This window comes from Lissotriton helveticus, chromosome 5_1 (genome assembly GCF_964261635.1).
Source record: "Lissotriton helveticus chromosome 5_1, aLisHel1.1, whole genome shotgun sequence".
NCBI classification, from domain to species: Eukaryota; Metazoa; Chordata; class Amphibia; order Caudata; family Salamandridae; genus Lissotriton; species Lissotriton helveticus.
Window position 1 is genome coordinate 1,029,142,100 of NC_136065.1, and position 22,950 is coordinate 1,029,165,049.

The 22,950-nt window shown below is 46.0% G+C and overlaps 1 protein-coding gene across 1 annotated transcript in view; it reads left to right on the forward strand.

Annotated features, from left to right (window-relative positions):
• The window catches only part of HPSE2 (heparanase 2 (inactive)), a 1,420,589-nt gene that overhangs the window by 1,140,674 nt on the left and 256,965 nt on the right, over positions 1-22,950 (forward strand). The window lies entirely within an intron of this gene.

Consider the following 22,950-nt stretch of genomic DNA (forward strand, 5'->3'; position numbering starts at 1 on the left):
TCTGCTGACAAAGCCCAGAGGTCTTCTTTTTTATAATAATCTTCTTCTTAACACAAGAAGGGGGGGTTCGCACAGTAGCCCTTTTCCACTGTCTTTATAAAATAATTTCCCCTTGTGTGTTCTATGGAATTGTGATAATGCTGACAATATTGTTTTTATGCACTTTGCTGCTAGTTACGGCACGTGTACTGTACCATAGAGCACGTTAATTGAAATAAACATTTTAAACTATACCGTGGCTCTGAATACTCTTATTGTGGACAGAGTTGTCTTGCTCCCGCGATTCCTGAGAGAGTTGGGAGTGTTTTGATCTGGGTTGTCTAATCATTGGTAGCTTTGCTGTTGGTCGTAGAACGAATGAGACACTATTGGTAGTCGGTTTTGGGGATATTGGGTTCTGAGGGGATAGTTTGGTACACAACTATCTACCGAGTTCCTGGTTTCCTACGCATACTTCTGTATATGTGCAGAACCCCCGCAACAGCACTACTTTCACCTCACAGATGCTGCCTGTCCCCAATGTGTACTGGTAAATGCCAATTTTCTCCACATGCTCTGGTCTTGCCCCGTTTGACATACTTACTGGCTGGGTGTTACGACCAGGCTGGCATCCTGTACGGAGCGACCTACCCTACACAAATAGGAGGTTTGTGTGCTGGGTGTATTTCCTCGGGCCAAGAAACACAAGAAAACCTTCAGGTTTATCAATCTGGGATTCCTACCCACTAAGCAGCTTATCACCCACAGGTGGCGGTCCCCATAATCCCCTTCAATCGAGGGTTTGTTACAGTAATTTCTTATGGGGGCACTAGCCGAGAGCGCAGCTTTGCACAGAGAAGATGCCCTGGGACTGCACAAATATCCAGCGGCCACCAGTTGGGATGCAATACTAACAGAGTTCCGGGCACCTATGCAAGACAATGATGAGAGGGGACCCAACCAGTAAGCGGGCTGGAGTCGTCTCCCTGAGCTGATGCTTTTTCATGCTGCGGCACCTTTCCATTAGCTGAGGCCCCACCAGGCTGTATCTCTGTCTCTATATTCACAGCTGCAGCTGATCATTGGCCTGGCCTGTGTGAGTGGGGGGAGTAAGGGCCGGAGGAGCAGGGGAGAAAAACTATAAACACAGGCTCTAGTTGTTATGTTAGTTTCAGTTTTTCATACGATTAACTCTTTACATCATTATTGCAATGGGGAAACTCTTGCAGACTCCTATATGGGGGCCTGACTAAATCTGCTGAATGTAGCAAAATTACTCACTCACTACAAGTTACTTGTTGAAGGCATTAATTAGTGACTGTACAGTATAATTTTCATGTACTGTATGGACAGCATATGATCTTGAATACTCTACTTTGTCGTTATGTATGATGTCGACAGAATGACAAAATGTAAAATGTAATAAAGAGATTAAAACAAAAAAAAACGACACACTGCCTCACCCTGCCAAGTGGTGCACACTTAAGTGTGTGTTGTAAGTGCAGGCCAGGACTGTGCATCGTATCGCAGCAATGTGCTGTTCCCAGAGCAGGCACTAACCTGTGCCTCTACTGGTAACATGCATTAGTGAAAGAGTGTTGGAAGTCGCTATACTGCCTTTCACTGGCAGTAGCAATTTACCCTCTGTTTCATTGGGGTACAGAGACAGGCTGATGTAGTGAGCAATGGCACCCTTCTGCAGGCAGATACCCTGCAGGCACGGATATTTTAAGGATTAGGGAGGGCCCTCGGCCAAATATATTTTGAGGGTCTCTGTTCTGAACAGCTTTGAATTTATGATCCAATTTCTGCTTGTTCATGCTCTCTTTGGCCAGATCACTGACAGTGTGCAGGCACACTTGTTCAAATTCTAATTGTATGTTTTCTATTTTGTAACACAACAGCAGCTCCCTAATATTACTGCAAATAACGTCCTATTTTGATCTAAAATACATTTTTTATGGCTGTTGCATGAAACATGAACACAACATTTCTCAGCAAAATGCCTGTAATAGAATCTCACATATCACCCACATTAAACATTAATTAAAGGAAAGGGGTGTTTAAAACAATCTGTCTAAGAATTATTCAAGGTCATCTGGACAAAACTCTATGCAGAACAGAGCTGGCTCTATTAGGGACCCCCCTTGAAAGGCTGGGGCCCTGGGCCAGAGCCAACTTAGCCAATGTCTTAAATCATCTCTGCCTGTGGATCCTTGGGCCTTCTGCTCCCCTTTCAAAGGGGGAGTATCAGGAGGGGCGCTGGCAATGGTGTTTCCGCTGGTGGTCTCTTAGCCCTTGCCCCACATCTGTAATATGGTGTGGACCAAGGGTCTCCGCACCTTTTTGCAACAGGAGCTACTTATATTCTGAGAAAATCATCCAGCGCTACCAAATCTAATAATGTTGTAATCATGACCAATCAAACAAGTTTATGTTAGTGGCCCCCATATAGAAATTTAGCAGCATTGGTCACCTTAGTGCTTAATTGATAATACAGAACAGCTATATCTTCCATGTCCCTTACATGGAGGAAATACTATTAGTAATAAGTTTCCACCACACTGCATAATTGAACACTTAAAGATCATTTTTTGGGGTTTTGAGTTTTATTAGATGACAACATTAGTACAATGATAATTGTCACGACGAGTATAGATATAGAAACAACAATACACCGTGGTGCGAAAGAAAGATGAGAGTACAGACAACAGGATGGCACAGTTTATGTGCAACAATACAAAGGATCAACATTTAGAGAGCAAAACACATCTGTCCCAGTAACATTGTGGGGTATAGATTCTCACAGTTATGTTGCAGAATCTTGCGCTAAAAGGTAATTTGGAGTGGGTCCAGAAATCCTTTGGTCTTGACTCATGGTGGAGCCCTTCTGCACACTTATTCGTTAGGTCTTAGCAATACATCATATCCTTAATCCATTGCCCGATTTTTAGGTCCAACCGCTCATCCAAATGATCATCACTCGCCTCAAGTCGAGTCACAGAGCGAGCAAAGTTAATTAAACACCTGGAGTCGGCAGGAATCTCAGCAGAGGCATTAAGCATTGCCAGCTGCGGATTTGGTACCAGAGGAATATTGGTCATGGTTTGCTGCGTTGAGAAGAATTGTCTCTCCCAAAAAGAAATCCCAAACATTGTCTATTTATTTTGACTCTTGACATGGGAGAAGTACATACCAAGGCAATCATCCTCAGGAAGTGTGTTCCCAGGACCAGCCGACTCAGGACTTCATGCATGGAGGGCCACTCCAACGTGTGAAACGCCTTCTCAGTTTCCGGTACTAGCACCTTTTATAGAAGGACAGTAATCAATGTGTGATTGCTAAAGGCTGTTGATTTCTGTGGAATGGAGCCGGTTTCATCAGCCAGTACCAGAAATTACAATACGAGGTTGGAAGTGTTGTGCAAGAATTTTCACAAAAACTTTATTCTCAGTGTTTAATAGAGACATGGCCTGTAAGAGGCACATTTTGAGTCCCTGCCAGGTTTGGCGAGAATGGTTATCAGTTCTAAGAGTGAAGGGGGAAGGCAGCCGTTGAAAGATACACACCGAGTAGCTGAGGGGTTAGAAGGTCCACACATTCCTTATAAAGGTCTACAGGGCGGCAGGCTCCCCTGAGGGCTTTGCTACACGGAAGAGCCTTAACGACTGTCTTTACATTCTCCAGTGTTATTGGAGAATTGAGCAATTCCCATGTCTCGCCGTCTATCCAGGCCAGAGCGCCAGTGCCCAGATAAGCAGCAATACTGAGAGGTTTTAGAGATCTAGAGGTCAGTGTAGCATTGGGCAAAGGCAACCAGGACATCCACTGGGGAGTGTGAGATGGTACCGCTGTTCACGTGTATGGAAGTTATTTGGGGGGTATCAATCTTAGATATGAGCACCCAGGCTAGAATCTTTCCTGGTCTGTCTCCCTCATCGAAGCTGCAGGCTCGGGTGTGCCTCCAGAGGTACAGACATTCTCAATCAGCCTCTTCCTGGACTTAGCCAGTGAGGCAGTGGATCTGGTTTAGGGATATTCGATTTTCAGATGTTTAATCTCCTGCTCAAGGTGGTCTAGTGAAACCTGGAGGGATTTTAAGATGCCTGTCTCTTTCAGATATAGACCTGGGGATGTTCGCTTTAAATGCATATCACTATCAAAGGAGAGAGAGAGGACTAGGTAGCTAGTCCGGATGTACGTTGTTACAACGCATGTTGTAACAACGCATGCCTTTACCACGCAAGTCTTACAACGCAAGTCGTTACAACGACTTGCGTTGGAGGGCGTGGATTTAGGAATCTTATAATTTTATATTCCAACACCAGTCCCCTTAACAGTAGGGAAGGTGTTGGAATATAAAATTGCAAGATTCCTTATCCCACAGCGCCATCCAGCGCAAGTCGTAGTAATGACTTGCGTTGTAATAGCTGCGGGGTAAAGGCACTGCGATGTAAAAACCGCATCGTAAACGATGTTCCCCAGCTAGTCCGTATCCCCAGGGTTTTATATGTGAAATCAATAAGGACTAGCCTATTTGTGAATTTACATAGACTCAAGACTGTAAGACAGGGTACAAACCCTTTTGTTTGTTCATGAAGCCCTCACCCGACAACCTGGTTGGTGGCATGCTTCATCATCGGGCCCACCCAGTGACACCGAGTGTGTCCCGGGTGTGCTTCGACGCGTGAATATAGCGGAGCAGGTATGTTTCTGAGTGTGCAGTGTAGTGACGTGAAGGTGAAAGTTTAAAAGCTATACAGGGGGGGAGGAGCCAAGCTGGCGACCGAGATGGCTGCGTAGACGCTCGGCTCCGTGAGCCTTCTCACTCCGTGCATACAACCTTGGCAACTATCCTGAGCCATAACGGCATATTTAAGTAGGCGAAGGACACCTTTCACTGACCGTTTGCTCCTGAGGCTTTTCCGTGCGGCAGGCCCGTGGAAATGTCCCCGACTGTTTTGCGGCCTTCACGGAACTGAGCCCGGGGTGTCGAGTGTGGAAGGTGGCCGACCGGGACTGCGACAACAGCGGCCTCTGGTGGGGGCGAGGAGCCGGCCGGAGGGCGCCGGAGATCTGATGGGCCAATGACGACAGTGCCGACCCAGTCCATCTTGTGGAGTGCCTTGTGGGATGTGCGGTGAAGCAGGGTCGAAGGGACTGCATGATACTTGGCCCCCCTTCCAGTGTTGTATCCGGGCAGGACCAATGGCTTTTCCCGTAATCGGCGGGCGGCTCCCAGGGAGCGGCGGAGATTTTGTTTAGCCTTTTGGTGACCCTTCGCAGGGACGCTTGCCTTGACTTTCGGGATCCTCGTGTTGACTCCTGTTGCGCCCTGGTGTGGGGCCCGGTCCCGAGGCGAAGTGGAGAAAGACGAGGCCGGATCAGCTAAGATGGCGGACGGCGCCCTCCTCCGCAGACCACATCCAGGCAGAGAAGCCGCTGTGAGGGAGAGTCCTGGGGTCTGGATATACGAGAAAGAACCCACGTTCAGAGATATATTGGCTGCGTTAACAACCCTGCATACGACCCTAATCCGGGACGCTCGGGATCTGGGAAGGAGGATGGCCGCCATTGTTGTCCCACCGTTCCACATGGGCATAGTTCGATCTCATGGAGGCGCCGATGGGCTGCTCTGGTGGCGTTTGTGCGCTTGCCGGATGGTGTGCCTCTCTTTCCCTGGCTGGTGAGACTGTGTTCGGACTGGAGGATGCTTCCGGAGTCGATACTGACATTGACGGATTTCCGCCATTCATACCCGGCTGGGTTCAGGTGGCTGAAGTCCCATGGAATAACAGCGCCGCCCGATCCGCTCGGATTGTTTGGACCCTCCACTCTGTTCTGTATGCTGGCTGATCAGTGGACGTATGTTGGCACTACCGATAGGAAGGGCCTGGGTTGAGACCGTCTAGTTCATAGTGACACTTATTGTTGGCTGACTGTGCTTTGGGGGACACTCGGCGGGTATGTTCTTGCTTGTGCTATCGGTGATTACTGTCTTCCGTGTCTATTCTGATCTTGCTGTTGGGACGTTTATTGTGCGCGGTGGTGGGGGGGGGCCGGGTGGCCGGATCGATGGCCCTTCCCCACGTTTTTCCTCTTTTTCTTCTTTTTCCCTTTTTCTATATATTGGGTCTCTCATTTAGGGCGACAGGCACGCTGCTGGGGGGGGGTAGGCCGTGGCCTTCTGCAGGGGTGCTGGGTGAGAGGTAGGGGGATGGGGTCTGCTAATTTGTCTTTTCTTTGTTTCTATGGCCCTTTATCTTTCTTTCTTTTTGGTGTCGTCGTTTTTCGTGTCTCCTACAGTATGTCTCGTCTTGAGGGGTGGGGTACAGCTGCACCGTAATGTGTTTGTTTTTACATCTATCCTGACTCGGGTGCCTTACCCCCGCTGTTTCAGACGTACTAGTACTATTTGTGGACTTCCTGTTTCATGCTTGCTACTGTAGGACCATGTATGACCGTATGGCATTGATTCTGAGTTTCTCCTTATTGTAAAATAAACCTTCTCACATCCTGATTCTCGTACAGTGCGTTTGAAGACAAGTTCTCTCCTGGCCACTATTTCGACCCTCATTTTCGGGCTGCTGTATTTTTCTACATTGATTTGCTGTACTTATGTCTTTACTAGGTGGTTGTAGGCCCATCTTTGTATTTCCTTGAAGTGACAATAAAGGTTCTCAAAAAAAAAAAAAGCTATACAGGGATCCCAGTACCCGAGGGTAAATTATATTTTAATAACTGGGTCACTGTTAGCATTAAAGAAAGGCTGTTGGATGTTAGAGGAGTGTTACGGAGGCCACAGAGACAACAAGAGGTTCAACGCAGATACTGACCGAACGTTTCGGTCCACTCCTCTGCCGGACTACTCCATGGGGCTAATTTGGCAACAAGCCAACTAATGCTCTAAGAGGGAATCCCCCTCACACATGTAAAGCACCTTAGCGAGTGCTACACATTTTCAAAATTACACAATCACTTAAAATTAAGTAACTTGCACCTACACACTTTGGTCCTGAGGAAAGCCAGTTTTAATCATAAAGGCCTGGCTGAAACATGTAGACCACACCTGAATGTAGGAGACCCTAATTAACACTCCTCTAACATCCAACAGCCTTTCTTTATTGCTAACAGTGACCCAGTTATTAAAATATAATTTACCCTCGGGTACTGGGATTCCTGTATAGATTTTAAACTTTCACCTTCACGTCACTACACTGCACACTCAGAAATATACCTGCTCCGCTGTATTCAGGCGTCGAAGCACACCCGGGACACACTCGGTGTCACTGAGTGGGCCCGATGATGAAGCATGCCACCAACCAGGTTGGTGGGTGAGGGCTTCATGAACAAACAAAAGGGTTTGTACCCTGTCGTACCGGCTTTAAATGCATCCCATAGTGTTGCAGCGGTGGGTACCAGGTGCTCATTCAGGCGAAAATATTAATCTATTGCAACTTTCACCTCAAATTCCAGCTTTAAATGTATGTTGGAAATTCAGCAATGTTTCTCAAAATATCAGCTTATGCGTTGTGAAAATACACACATTTTCTTCTTGCATTCAAAATGTTCAATTTTGGCTTACATGTAACTGGACCAATCAAAAGCTTCTAATTTAGTCGGTTGGACTGCACATAGGAGAGCTACTTACAGGTAGCTGAAAAGCCATAATTATTTCACAAGCTATTCATTGGTGAAGCCTGCTTAGACATAAAGGCAGAGGATCACCTCATATGCATTTGGACACAGCCTCATGCGAATGAGGGCACGCCCCTTGAGATCATAATCCATATTACAGAAGGGACTGCAAGGCCCCTTCTGTAATACTGTAGTCCTCCTGGGGCGCTAAAATCATGTTTGTGTGCCAATTTCACTCACTAAGCGCTATGTGTGCTACTAGAAGTTCTATATGAATACTGCACCCCTGCCAATCTTGTAGACCTACTTATTTGTTCATTTATATCTTGAGTGGGAAACATTTAACACTTAGGTGAGCTGGGCAGAATCACTGGTATGGATTTGTTAGATTGTGAATATTTAAGAGGCGCAGAACTTTAATGGAGAACTAACATTGCAGGTAGGTCACGTGTATTTATCTATTGTTTTTAGCTGTGTTTTTAAGTTGCAGTCTGTTGCATTAAGTTGCATTATAAACGTCCTTAAAACTTTCAAGCATCTATGCATTAACAAGTATGTTGTATATGTTCGTTCTTTGACTTGCACACTTGTTTTCTTTACGACTCAAGACTTTCAAACACATCTGTGTATTGATGGACATTTATATCCAAGTCTTGCTATATTTTATATTGAAAACTTTTCCCATATTGCGTATTTATCACAAAATATTGCTGATGAAAGCGAAACATGACATAAAAAAGTAATTCATTTGTTTCTTTATGCTTTAAAATTTGGCGAAAATACTGTGGGTGAGAAAAAATGCGAAATACCATTTCTCCAGTCGACTACTGGAGGAAGAAGGGTTCGTTAGACACGTTTGTGTTAAACAACATTGAATATAAAAAAGAGTGACATGAATGGCTAAAAGGCGTACAGTGTTTTAAAAAAGGATGTAAGGATAGAGTATATGGTGATACAGAACAGGTGTGGGACTCTCCACATAAAGGCAAAATAAAGGTTATTACCCCATACCACTCTCAAAAATGAAAGCAAATCTTTTGTTCTTTAAACATTTATCACAGCAACAACATTCTAATTATGTATCTGAAAAATCTGGTATATCTTTCTGAATTCAAGTAATAATAAAATCATTTTTACATACTGGGGGGACGCAGCTACATGGCTGGGTTGAGAGGCAAGACTGTGGACGCCTAAACACCTGGCTCCGCTCTGTTGCCCACTTATCCGCCATTATCCTGGACTGTGGAGCGCCATTCTGAATGTGGGGGGCACCTTTGATGTGTGATACCCTGCCGGAACAGTCCGGCCCTGACTCGCTCCTTAGTTGGGCTGGCTGAATGAACCAGTGGAGCCAAGTGGGCTGGAGAGCAATGCCCTGCCACGGCCAGTGTGAGCCACGACCTCACCCCCCGCCCCGCTGCGCTCCTCTGGAGAAACACAGCAACACCTTCCTGAGGTCTAGGCATTGAGAAGTGACCCCCCCCCCCAAGAATAGATTGAGGATGAAGCGACTGTGGCACCGCTGGGGAGAGCTGTTGGTGCAGCCTCTGTTGCCGCACCCCTATGGGACACTTATTACGGCCCCAGCTGACCTGTATGCGGGCGGTGACCTACGGCATCAGGCTGAAGACCCTGAAGTGAATACCTGCCAACTTAAATAACAATCTCACTGTGTGAGGAGGACTCTGGGCCTTGAAGGGGAGGGGCCTCATGCCAAGAAGTACTTACGAGGCACTTTTGAACCCCATCCGGCCCACAAGCCCCCTTCCCCACAAAAAAAATTGAGGCTGGTGCCGTTGTCGTAGGTTGTTGTCGCATCCCTTAATGGACTTTGGCAATTCAAAGCCTCGGAAAACGAGCTGGAAAACCACTATGTACAGTGGTTTTCAGCTCGTTTTCCATGCCACCATGTGATATCAGCTCCTAACAGGGAGACTGTGTGATGGAAGCTGATATTGTGTGTCACACAGTGGTACCGTGTAAGTTGGCAGGTATGACACTGCCTCGTGGTGCCCCGGAGGGACGGGTGCAGCTGCCCTGGAAGCTGCATGCAGCTGCCCTGCTGCAGAAGGATCTTGCAGGTGCTCAGCAGGTGGTGGTATACCCAGTGCTACTTGGTGGTGGACACCTTGAATCCAGCGATGGTCTGGGTACCCCCACCCCGGCCACGCACAGTTAGTTGTGCCTAAATGTAGTTGCTACCAGAGCAGTGAAGGGGTCAGAAATACTCACTCCAGGAGTGAGCAGCATAGTTGACAATGTGTTTCTGAATTTAAAGTGACCGGTCACGGGCTGGGAAAACTCTCCTCTCCTGGGATCATCTCCACCGGTGGAGCAATCGCGGCGTGCTGGCTGCACCTTTCTGCCCTTTTTCTCTTAAAAAAAACAGAAGCTTTCAGGACACTGAAGGAGAATTCCTTTCATGATGATGGAACTCAGGCCCACCCTTCCCCACTGGGGCGAACTATGCTGGGCTCCTACATGATTCCCCTGAGTGTCAGTGTCACCAACCGCATATACTTAAGTGGGTGGCATTTTCAAGGGGCCCGGGCTCAACTATCCAGGTTACTCTACCTCAGCTAACAACCGCATTTATTTTGCTGGTTCTGCTAAGATGAGAAAACTCTCTGCAACCTCATTCCAAATGCCCAGGATCTCTGGCCGGCCTCCTGCAACCTCATCTACCCTTACGGATGTCTCTGATAAGCTAGACACCATACTGGCAGCTATGGAGAACTCTTAACGTCGCTGGAGCAAAACATTGACACTGTGGGCCTAGACATGGAACTGTTCCGCGACAATCATAGGAAGTTATCCGACAGAGTGTCTCTATCAGAGACACATTGCGAAGATCAAGGTGGAATCAATGGACATGAGACTGCAGCTCACAGACCTGCAGGACTGAGTACACTTCTTAGAGGGGCAAGCAGAGGGCAGGAAGGGACGCTCTTGTAGAGATAATATCCGAGTTATGGGTCTGGGGAAGGTGCCAAGGGCATAGATGCTGCAGTATACCTGGAGACATGGATCAAATGCTTCAAGCTAGCAGACAAACTATCCCCTGTTTTCTCCATCGACAGTGCACATAGAGACACAGCAAGAAAGACCCCCCAGGATCAACGCCGAGTCCATTGTTGTCCAGACTGCTACACTATCCTCACTGCAAATTGATAGCACACACATCACGCTCTGCCAGAATTACACCATTACAGTGCAGCACCAACAAGCATCATTTGCTGCAGTCAAACTCTATGTGTGAAAGTTGGGCCTAACCTACTCTCTCCTCTTTCTGCTAGGCTACGGGTTAGTTGTCTTTGCTAGTAAATCCCATTCCTTTGATGATCCTACAAACTCCTGGGACTGGGTGGAACAGATTCAGTGATTGAGCTCCTCCGCTGTCTGGTCACACAGGCCCTGCCGACACATTGGCGCAGGCGATCCTTGCAGCGCACTGCACAGAACATCTTCTGAAGCACGTGCCCGTCCGCGGTCCTGATAGAGGAGGACTAGTTGTTGGCACTGGAGGCAATGTTGGCCCTTTGAGGCCCCAGATCACTGTGCACAGTTTCATCCAGAGACAATTCCAGTGACACTGAATCTTCCATTTCTCACACTCCCATGCTGGGCTGGCCAACTCTTCCTGATGTAACCCTGCAGACGGCAGATGACCAAATGTCATCTTATGAGTTCAGGCCCCCGCTGGTGTACGGCGGTGATGGGGTGAGTGATAGAAGAGTTCACCCCCTTTTCTTTCCTTTTACACTTATCTGCCTCACACCTACACTCATTTGAGACCACCTTGCCTTTCTGTGTCCCCCCATCCCTCGCTTCTTGCCGGGCCTCAGTGCTGTGCCCTACTCTGACCCCGAACCCTGATGCTTCCCTGCTGCCCTCCCCCCATGTATTCATTCATAGGGGCTCTGCTTTCCATACACATGGACACCTGAGCCTGAGCAATCCAGTCGCCTCCCTCATGAGTTAGTCACTACTTCGTACTATATTATTCACTTGCTTGCAGTTTGGATGGAGGGGCATTTGCCCGCTGCCCATCATATTAATTCCATTCCCTACCTGTTTTTGTCCCTCACAGGCTATGGCTGTCATTCCACTCATAGTCCTTCAGTGTAGGGCACCATTTGTCCTCTTAACTTCCTCCACCATGTAAATGCTGCTTAGCGACTACAACTTACTCGCCTGGAATGTTAGGGACCTTAAAACAACCAGTAAGCACTATAATATTTTCTCCTACTGAAGCGCAGGGAAACGCACATTGCCTTCTTGCAGGAAGCCCACATCACTGAGTCCAAAATAGCCCTATAAGTGATGGGTAGGGCAAATATGTGCTTGGCCTAACTAGCTCCACAGTGGAGATTAAGGAAGCAATTCGATCCCTTGCCACTAATAAGACCCGAGGCCTTGAAGGTCTACCGATAAAATTCTAACAGACCTTCTCAGATCTCCTCTCCCCCTACTTGGAAAATGAATATAATGTCGCCCAAGGAGATGGCTATCTCCCACTATCTCACCAGGAAGCCACACTAATGTCCATTCCCAACCAAGCAGGAACACCTCACACATCTCCTCATACCTCCCCTTAACCTCCCCTCCCACTCAGCCTCAGCTCCCATTCTGCAAGCCCTTCTTTGGCTACCTATCAGAAAGCGTGATATTTTTAAGCTGTGCTGTCTGACCCACAGGGCACTAACAAAGGGCTTTCCCTCTTATTTGCATGCTAGACTCTGTCAATACCAGCCTTCATAATTGCTTAGATTTACAAATCAGGCTTTATTAAAACACCACAAATCCGCACCTCCAGATAGGGTGGCAGATCTTTTTCACGCCTTGCTCCATTACACTGGAACATGCTTCCCATGCAAATCAGGATGTGCTAAATGCCGAGATACACCTTAGGGTGTGAGTTGTGCACTATAATAAATTATTTTAACATAATATAAGATGACATACCTCCCACTAACAATGCTCAGTACAGACTACAAAATTCTTAGCAAAATATTGTCAGACCATCTACTGACTCTAATCCTGAAACTTGTGTGATCAATGAAATCGGGTTTGTACCAGGCTGGAGCATGTGTCTGAACCTTCGCAGGTTTTTCAAAATCCTAGAGGCTAGTCCAGAGCAGTGGCTCGATACAGTCTGCCTTGTGCTGGTCCTCGAACAAGCCTTTGACTTCCTGAACTAGGTCTACCAGTTTCATCTCCTTACATCACAAGACAGATTAGGAGACCACATGCTTTAAATGATCTGGCTGCTCTACGAGGACCCGATGGCCTGAGTCAGAACGGAAAAACTCATCTCAGCTGCTGTGCACTTATATGGGTACTAAAGTGCGTTGCCCATTGTCCCCTTTTTAGGTCTCGCCTATGGAGCGCGCATGAGCTCCATAGGAGGAGACCTCTTGATATCGATTAGCTTTTTCGGCCAAAAACGTGCATGCGTTGCATTGCTTTCAATGGCAACGCGTACACGTTTGGCGATTCGCTTGCGGGAGCGAGCTTGGAAACCATCTGTTAGTAATTAACAGATGGTTGCTGCTCGTTCCAGCAAGGGAATCAGGCGCATGCCCCCTCCCCTCCCCTGCTGCCTCCTCCTCTCCTCGTTAAACTTGTTTTGGTAGCTCTTGCTGCAGCCATTTTAGCACTCCTGAATAAAATATATTTCCTTATGACACACTACCCCTTTTAGCTATACACGGCTATGAAAAAGGCTGCGGTGCAACACAAAATAACTTTCTCTGACCGCATGAAATTATTCTTTGTAGAAATTTCTGCATTCATGAAATAATTGTGTATTGAGCAATGGTCCAAGCGGTCCAGGTTCGAGTGGCCTGCGGCGAAAGGGGACGGTCGTATGATATGTGAAGCTCCTAGACACCCTGGCAGGGCTGGGGCAGAGTCCCCACAAGGGACTGGCCCTATCACAAGTTTGTAGCTAAAATTTCAGACTGCTCTGCAGTGCAGCCGTACGCAGGCAGGCACAGTGGCACGGAGCTGCCTCAGAGCTCACGAGTGGTCTCTTCACACATCATATCTTGACATGTAACTTGAACTCCTATGTCTTGGCGCCTAGAAGACAATAGGCACAGCTAACGGCAACAAGGAGAGAAGAAAACAATCAAACATGATTCTTTTAGAACTGTCACCTGAAAAAATAATTTTTGATTGAAAACGTTTGTATGTGGACTGTAAACCCGTAAAACTATTGTTCCTTGGGATCTTGGCTCCACGAGCCGACCTGCGCCATAGAAAGTGAAAACAACCCAGACAGAAAGGTAATCAGCAGAAAAGAACCGTCTTTGGAGCTCTCCAGAAGAGACAGCCACCCTCCTTGCAGCTACAATGTGCAAGATGGTTCGCAGTGCTTAACTTGTAAAACAAATGCTGTTTGCCAAAGTCTTTCTTAGGAGCCCTTCATTGCCAAATGCCAGGGTTGACGACCACCAAGGCAGCCTATTCTAGATTCCACCTCATGCCTCTCTCTTCCACCACCTTACACTTGTCTTTATCTCATTTGTGTGTGTTTCCTATTCAGCCGACTGTTCACCCTCAAGCACTGTTTTATGCCGTTCTCTTCTTCCGTCCTTTTCTGCCTTTATCTCTATTGCTCTTCGTGAAAACCCGAAGAAAAACATTAAAATCTAAGTTGCAACACAAAGTCAATCCCACCGGTACAAATTAACTACTGGAAACTTTGATCCCTAGGGCACTGAAGGCCCGCCACTTTAAGGCCCCACTTCCATCCCATCCACGCAGCAGCGAATACGCTTGAAACGGTGATTAGCACATGGGGCTGATCAATTTGCCAGAAATAATGGACCATATTTTAAAAGGTGCAGTGGGGGTGCAGAGGCTTAAAATGACCCGCTGCTTACAGCAAGTCAACAAGCACCTTGAATGAGGAGCAAGAAATTGTCATATTTCGTCAGTTTCTAGGTGCCAGATTTTTAAAATGTTGGAGGTTGGCAGTTATGGGCTCAAGTAAGGCCAAACTCACACTTTCGACATGATTCATGCGTGACAGTGTACAGTATCAACTTCGCTCGGTAACCAGGGGCAGGCGGCCTAGTCGAAAGTGAGCGGCGCTGCCAGACATGCGGAATACAGCGCTATGAACTTTGCATAGCAAGTAAATAAAATGCCTTGGCTGACTATGTGTACTGTGCTCATACAGCACACCCACCTTCTATCCCTGAGCGCTTTGAAACGGTGGGATGATAACAAAGTTGCGCCATGGAAACCACACTTTAAAAATAAATGCACATATTGGGGGACTCTTTCTTGCTTTGTTTTAGAGCGCCCCTGCACAACGTGCACGTGTCTTAGGACATATACGAGCTATTTGCACGTATGTGCAAAGTGAACGAATAACCAGAGTATAAATAATGTTTACACTCTCAGGGCTTTAAGTAGGATGAAAAACTGGGGGTGTCTGTCATAGGGGCGTAACCTATGTGATTAAGGGCGTGGCTTAAAACATTTACGTTAACAATCTGTTTTTATCACAGTGTGCTGCCTCACTGGCATTTTGATGCTTTTGTCCATACATTCAAATATATAATACAACAAGTACCATTACACCTACAACAAGCAATGACTATTGGCTTTGTCAATGTTGTTAGATGTGTAAGAGAAACAACAACTATGACTTCCTTGTATATAATAATGAAAAGCTTCGGTTCTTGTGGGCGGGTCTGTGGTGTAAGGATAGACGACGACGTTCCAGCTAAGAAAGCAGGAGGTACGACCCAGCCCACTCAATGTCCTGTTACACTCTTTCTCTCCTTCTCACAGTGTGCAGGTGTTGAGTTATACGATTTTGTTCACTCGGTATTAAAATGCATGCTGGAGTTAGCATTGGTATTTATTTACCACCAGTCACAGCTTGGCGTTATTTTTCTGTGTAAATCTAGGATCGAGTGAAAAAACCTCTTCTGGTTGGCACGAAGGCTTAAACAGGAGTGTGTTGAATTATAACCGGACGCCAGTAATAATGAACATGCATTGGCATAGCCAATAGGTCTAGCATTTGGGACCTTATAAGTGTTTAACCATGCAACAGTTGATGTTGTTGCACCAAGGATAGTGTGCTGCATAACTAAATACGTATAAGGTCCCAAAAGTGAGACCTGTTGGCTATGCCAATGCTTGTTTTGTACTTGCCATGGAACTGATTGCCATCCGCTTTCACTTGGGAGGGATGACATGGGGGATAGCCCTAGGGGACAAAATCCACGTAGTGTCCCTGTAGGAAGATGATATACTGCTGTACATTTGAGATACTAGGGCAAACCTCAGTAGCATCACCACTGCCCTTGCAGACTTCGCTGAGGTCTTCGGACTCAGGGTCAATTGGCAAAAATCCTGCCTCTTCCCACTACACATGGAGGTTGACAATCCAGGTGTAAATATGGGATGTGGACCTCTGCTATGAGAGTCACAAACGTTCAGGTACCTGGGGATTCAGATCTACCACGATGAGGAGTCTCTTCTGAATGGCAGTCTTGGGAGGACAGTGGAAGGGATACACAGTTAAATCTCCTTCTAGTGAACCTTGCCACACTCTGTGGCTGGTAGAACAGCGCTTTCCAAAATGATTAGTCTCCCATACCGGTTGTACTACTTTGCCTCTTTACTCTTTGCACTACCTGCATCCTTCTTCTGACTGCTGAATGCATTGCTCGGAAAACCTCATTTGGTGGGGGACCCTCACAGAGTAACACTAGCCAAATTTCACCTGTATACGGCGCAGGGTGGCCTCAGCACTCCTGATTAGGTGCACTGCTACTTAGTGTCCCAGTTGCAGTGGGTAGTTGTTAGGCAGCTGAACATCATCTGCATGGCACAGCCTTGGCTCTCTCTTCCTGGTGACTGTCATGATTGTTGCATCTATTCCATCCTGCCCAGACTGAGGCGCCTTTCCTCCTTGACTTCACATGTTACTCTACCAAAGAGATATACACATCACTAGAAGTGTGGCTCAGGGGTTAGAGGCAGCAGACCCGGAAGCTGAGATCAGTCCTGGACCAGGGTTCAATTCCCCGCCTCGGCGGGTCTTGGGCTAAAAATTCCACAGACTCGATAATTCTCGCCCCGGTGCCTCCTCGACTCACGGGTTCACACTCTGCGACTCTGGGCAATAGCTTGCTTAATCTCCACAATGGCCCCTCGCGGTGGGATGCCTGACTTTCACCTTGTGGATACCCTGCTATCTCACAGGGGAATACCAGGAAGGGTTCCCTAAGCAAGCGCCGGGAAACCCACTGCGGGTAGCTGTGCGCTATATAAGCTCAACTACATTTACATCACTAACTTGGTGCCGACTTACACCCCAGACAGCCCCCTTCTAGACTACCTACAGTTCCGTATTACCAAATAAGCAAAGTAGGCACCAGCCAATGGGCCCGACTCGATTTGGAGGCTCTGTGACAGCGGATCAAAATAATATTGATTTGATCTTGAAAGAAAATTACAGTAGAGCTTTCTTTAATTGTTGCCAAAAATTGAAAAAAATGAATCAACTCTAAGAAATGAAAACTTTACATTAAAGACGCTATAGAGAAAATACTATATTAATATATTGTACCTATTAACAACTTTAAGTACATAAACCAGAGTCACTGCCTAAGATTCAGATAACAGTTTGTCTCTTAAAAGCTCTTTTCCTGGCAGATGTCAGTCTGTAAAAACAATTCGGTGCAAACTACAGGCATGCAATAGTGATAGTCACCTCCATTTAGCAGCCAACGTGCACACTACTTAGTTCAATGTTATACAACTAAAGTGTGCACTGGGAGATAATTTGTGAGGGGGTCCCCGAAATTTCCACTGCCTATAGGCCTTCACAGGGTTTAATCCGACACTGGCTACCCGTGCACCTGGGGTCCATTATCGATGTCAACTTTAAAGAAATGGCAAGCAGGGGGTATAACAACTCTGGGCGGCCTATTCTACAATGGCCCCTTAATGCCCTTTGTTGATCTTGTCAACCAATATTCTGCGGGGGATTTTCCGATGCACCATGTCCTCTCCCGCTCACTGAACACCACCTGAAGCATCACAGATGCAGAACCTCCACCGCATGTTCTTTTCAACATTTACATACCATGGGAACGGCCACTGACTCGTTCGTTAGCTGTTGAGAGCCATTTTGGGATCACAGCTAAACCCCACTGACAGTGATTTGTGATAAATGGGAGGTAAAACCGGGACGACCGCTCACAGATGGGGAATGGAACAGGGTTCTGGCCTACCCAGCCACAGCCTCACAGCCGCTGCCCCTGGAGGGAGTTACGGTGGGGCAGAGAGGTGGGGCGGGGGAGGGGCAGGGTGGGGGGTGCTAAAAACCGGCATATGGAAAATTGGAAGTAAGTAAAGAATTTAATAAATAAAACAAAATTCATAGTGTGCCCTACATCGCAAAATGCGATGCAGCGCGTGCTACGAAATTCGTTTTATTAATTGCACCGCCTCTCTGCTCCACTGCAACTCCCTCCACGGGCCGCGGCTGCAGCCTCATGCAACTCTAGTTTCAAACTAATACAAATCTTTATACTACAAAGAGCTTACCTCATTCCTGTGAAGATGAACTGGTATTTCCTGGGGACGAATGCAGACTGTATCTGACACTATAGACACAGATCTACATCACATGCTGTGGGTGTGCAGCATGCTGTCACAGTACCGGACCAAAGTCACCTCTCAGCTTACACGGATAAGTGGCTCGACACCTCCCCACACCTGGGTGCTTGCATCTTAGGCTGTTTTCAGCACCCTGGGTGGACTCTATGTCAGCGCCTTCGAGGACCTACACATTCTGAATGAGAGTAACAACCCCTTTCATCACCGGATACTGTTCTGGAAACGGTACATAGATTACATTTTTGTCATCTGGCAAGGAGACCACAATAACTTACTAGATTTCCATACTTGGCTCAACCAGAGAGACAATTGCCTGAAATTCACTTACTGTGCAGACAATAAGAGCATTGATTTCCTAGATGTAACCATCTACGCCGAGGCTGACACTCTCCAGACTCGAACCTTCTTTAAGACCACTGCAAAGAACAGCCTTCTCTCTTTCAAGAGCTTCCATCCCCGGCCTTTAAGAGAGAATCTAACATACAGCCAGTTCTTGAGATTACGGCGAAATTGTAGCGATACCTCTGAATATAAATCACAAGCAAACGATCTCTGCAAGAAACTATAAGCGCGAGACTACCCAAGGAAGGTTATTGATAATAGTAAAAAACGTGCCGGAAATCAGAACAGAGAGGCACTGCTTGAGAATGCACCCAAGAAACCGCCGGAAGAAGTCCTCACATGTGTGACCACGTACAGCCCAATAACGAACAACATAAAGAAGATCATCAATAAGAATTGGCGAATATTAACATCAGGCAAACTCTCATGGCCAAAACCAAGGTTTGCGAATAAGAGAACTAGGAATCTCAAGTACATGTTGGTCCACACAAGACCTGCCCCAAGAATACCCAGAGAGCAGACCAGTTTCTGGGGCAACCCACAAGTGACAGGATACTATCCGTGCGGCTCATGCTCTGTATGTAGCCTCACAAGACCCACAAAAGAATTACAGCTGTTACCTGACTTCAAATGGACCCTGAGAAGCCACACGAACTGTAACACCACACATGTGGTCTACATGATCACCTGCCCATGTAACCAAAAATACATCGGCATGACATGCAGGAAGGCTAAACAAAGACTATGTGAACACCGGAGCAACGTAAAATGCAAGAAGAGCACTACAAAAATGGCCACCCATTATTTAGAACAGGGCCATACCGTACAAGATCTACAATGGGTCATTCTTGAGACCTTGCCCAACAAAGACAGCAATGCAGAAAAAAACCTCTTCGAGAAAGAGCAAAGATGGGTGCATAGGCTCAGAACTGATAGCGAAGGGCTGAATGATAACATACCATGGCTCAGCCTTGCGAGAAGATGAAGTAACAACACTCAGTCTGAGAATCTGCTACCCTCTTCATTTCAAAATTTCATACACACCTTCCAATTTTTTCTAAAAACCGACTGACTCACTAAATACCATCTTGAGAATCCATATGATGTGTAAACTTATTCACAAAGTACCCACGAGACAATATTTAATTATTACTTATGATAGTAATTAACGTTGTATTGAACGTCGAGTTCCTCCAAAAGAACCATCACACCCCCTCCCTATTGCAACACACGTCAGCATGTGACTAATGTCCAAGTCTGATAACCATGGCACCTGCTGCGCCTTAGAAACCATCCTTCCAAAATATCTACCTGTATGGCATCTACGCATCACACATGGTATTATTCCTCATATTACAACAACTCCCCTGTGTGTCGTCAGAAAGCAACTTTAGATATGCTATTTACCAATCTTAGCTTCTACGCACAAGATTAGACACGAATAAATAATATCCTAACAAACCCCTCTAGCTACATAACCAATGTCAATAAATTGACTAACGTTGTAATTTTGGCCCAAGGTGCCTTATATAAAATCAAACCGTGCTATGTTTATTGTTAAGACGGCGTCCCAATTCACTCAAAAGAAAGTACGCCAGATTACCATGACAACATGTGTGTAGACCAATAGGATCACCGCACAAGATTACCCCCGCCCTTTTAATGCCAACCCGGAAACAGAATGAATTGTTTCCGGATCGGCATGAGCAGCGTTCACAGTGGACGCCAGGAACGGGCGTAATAGGTAGCGAAGTAGGAGGAACGAGATCGCTACTAATCGCAAGTATATTATGAAACACAACGTTAATCAGATTGTCTCTTTTCCCCAGTCTCCCTGAGGCTCTACCATCCGATTGGAGCGCGTTAGCCATATGCGCTAGGTAACAACTTTGCGATGGCGTTCCACAACAGACTACGGTCCGTCAGGGTCACACTTGGAAAACCACACATACGATGACACATTTGAAACGGTCGTCTTAAATCTGTTTCACATTACGGAATTTTCACATGTTACCAAGTGGAAGGTGCTTTGGTAAATGTTCATGATAATACACATAACGAACTGACTCTCTTTGCACAACCACCTATTAAGGGAGACAAAAAATGCTTAGATCGATTCTGCACCTTTAAATACGTTGTAAATATCTGCATGCATCACCGACTGCAAGCATGCTATAGTCCTCTGCATGAGTTTGGAGTGTTGAAGAGAGAGTTGACACTGCCATGATTGCTAACCGGTAAATGAAGTATTGCCATTTTTTAGTTGTTTAAGAACTCTATCAATGGATAGATGTGTTAAGCAGATTTCTGCTTGGTGTGTCTCCCCGTGTACCTCCCTCCCTTGTGTGTGTTGCAAAACAATTGTGTTTATTCTTCGCAGGTACACTGAGACCTTCATAACAGAGAAACAGGTCAACATCCCTATTTCTTTTCACTTTTTGAGAGCACCTTATTTATATTCTATTCACGTTATTCACTTAACGGTCCTGATGAATGCCCGTAAGTCCTAACCAAGTCAATTGAGGCAGAAACATGTCGACCATTTTTAAACTCCCCCCCCACTACTTATGACCTCTACACTCTAAGTGCACCTACTACTCATAACCAAGTTCCAAGATGCACTAATTCAAGAGTTACCTAGACCCTAAAACCAGACCAATAAAATTTCCTTCAGGTCTTTCGGGCCTTTTAAATTCTTTTTACTCCTTATCACTGGCTCACTACTGCATCAACCTTGGGTAAGAACCTCCTGGTGGAGGCTGCATAACTTGATCGACCTAATGATTATGCACACACGTGATCCAAAAGCGGAGAATCAAGATATACCGCTTTAGACGCCATCATACCCATCACGTGCATGAGGGTCTTTTAGATCGGGACACCCCCTCCTCCTTTTTTTGCCTGCATACCTAAGGTTGTGCAGGACAAGTGATCCATTCTCATTTTGATTAGCACATACATGAGATACACCTGGGCCGAGGATGTCATCATTGCATGGATGATATTTGATGCACTATTCTGTCATTAAGCCCGATGTATTGCGGGATTACATGATGTTTTCTGTATGTTTTCTCCCCAGCCCTGAGGAAGTCGTGGGTTTTGACCCCATACGACGAAACACGTGTTGGCTGGATTCGAAGAGAAATACCATAATTAAATGATATTGTGTTATAACTATTGTGCCTACTTTGTAATATGAGATTTACTTAACTGGTGAATAATATCAATGTTGGTGTGATAGGGCTATATTGGTATATTGGTGATCCGTGGATCCGTTTTAGAGGTTTTGAATGATTACCTCTCCCTAAGCACCCAACCAATCATGATTTGACTAATAACCACTGCGCCCCTTGCTGCTTTGGCGCTCAATTTGGTCCAAGTCCGAAACCCAATTCACCCAGGAGATTATTCTTGACTGTCTCAGGCTGGATTATTCTACACGTATCACCTGGCTTAAGTATATACACTATTGGTTTTATCTCCTGTTTCAGCTTGACATTTTTCTTGACCCTGTCTCTGCGGTTTCGATTCCAAAAAAAGACATCAAACAAAGGTTTTTGAATTACAAGAAAGAAGGCCGAGCAAAGGTGTCAGGAAAGTTGCAAACCGTGATATCCTACCGGGATTTTAATCTTTTTGATGGCTTCCAACCTTATCTCTCGGGTGTCACCAGAAATTCTCACCGGTTTGTCCTGACACGCTTACGTCTGGGTATCGTTCATCATCTTGTTGCATTTCCTATGATGAACCGTAGATCGGATTTAGTATGCCCTTGTGACAATGTCTCCCGCCAAAGCTGCTGTCATTTTTTACTGTTTTGTAAATTTTACCATTTCCTCAGGGCGTTATATTTGAAGCCCATCTTTTTAAATCATAAGGTTCGCTCAACGAGGAATGCATTACGGCTTCTTAGTTCCCTAGAAGACATGAATATCTGCTTCTTTGTTGCCACATTTATATTAAAATGTACAGCTGCCAGGAGAGCCATGGTTCTTGATAATTGAGATAGTGTTTCGCTTTCACCGTGGCTCCCTGTCTGTACATTTTAATCATGCACAGCTGCCAGGATAACCATAGTTATGACACCCTGGATTGCGTCTCGCTCCCCTTACTATGGTTTCCTGCCTGTACATTAATCTAGCTTTGCTAGTTTACCTACTAACTCTTGTGCCATACATTGAATGTTTAAGCACATATCATGTATTATAAATGAATTGGGCCCCTTTTAATCTATGTCTTTGTACTGCTGAATCCCCATATTTGTTTAACCATGCTTTATAAGTATTCCCATCCCATTATATATGCCATAACTTCCTTCTGATCACTTTTAACTCT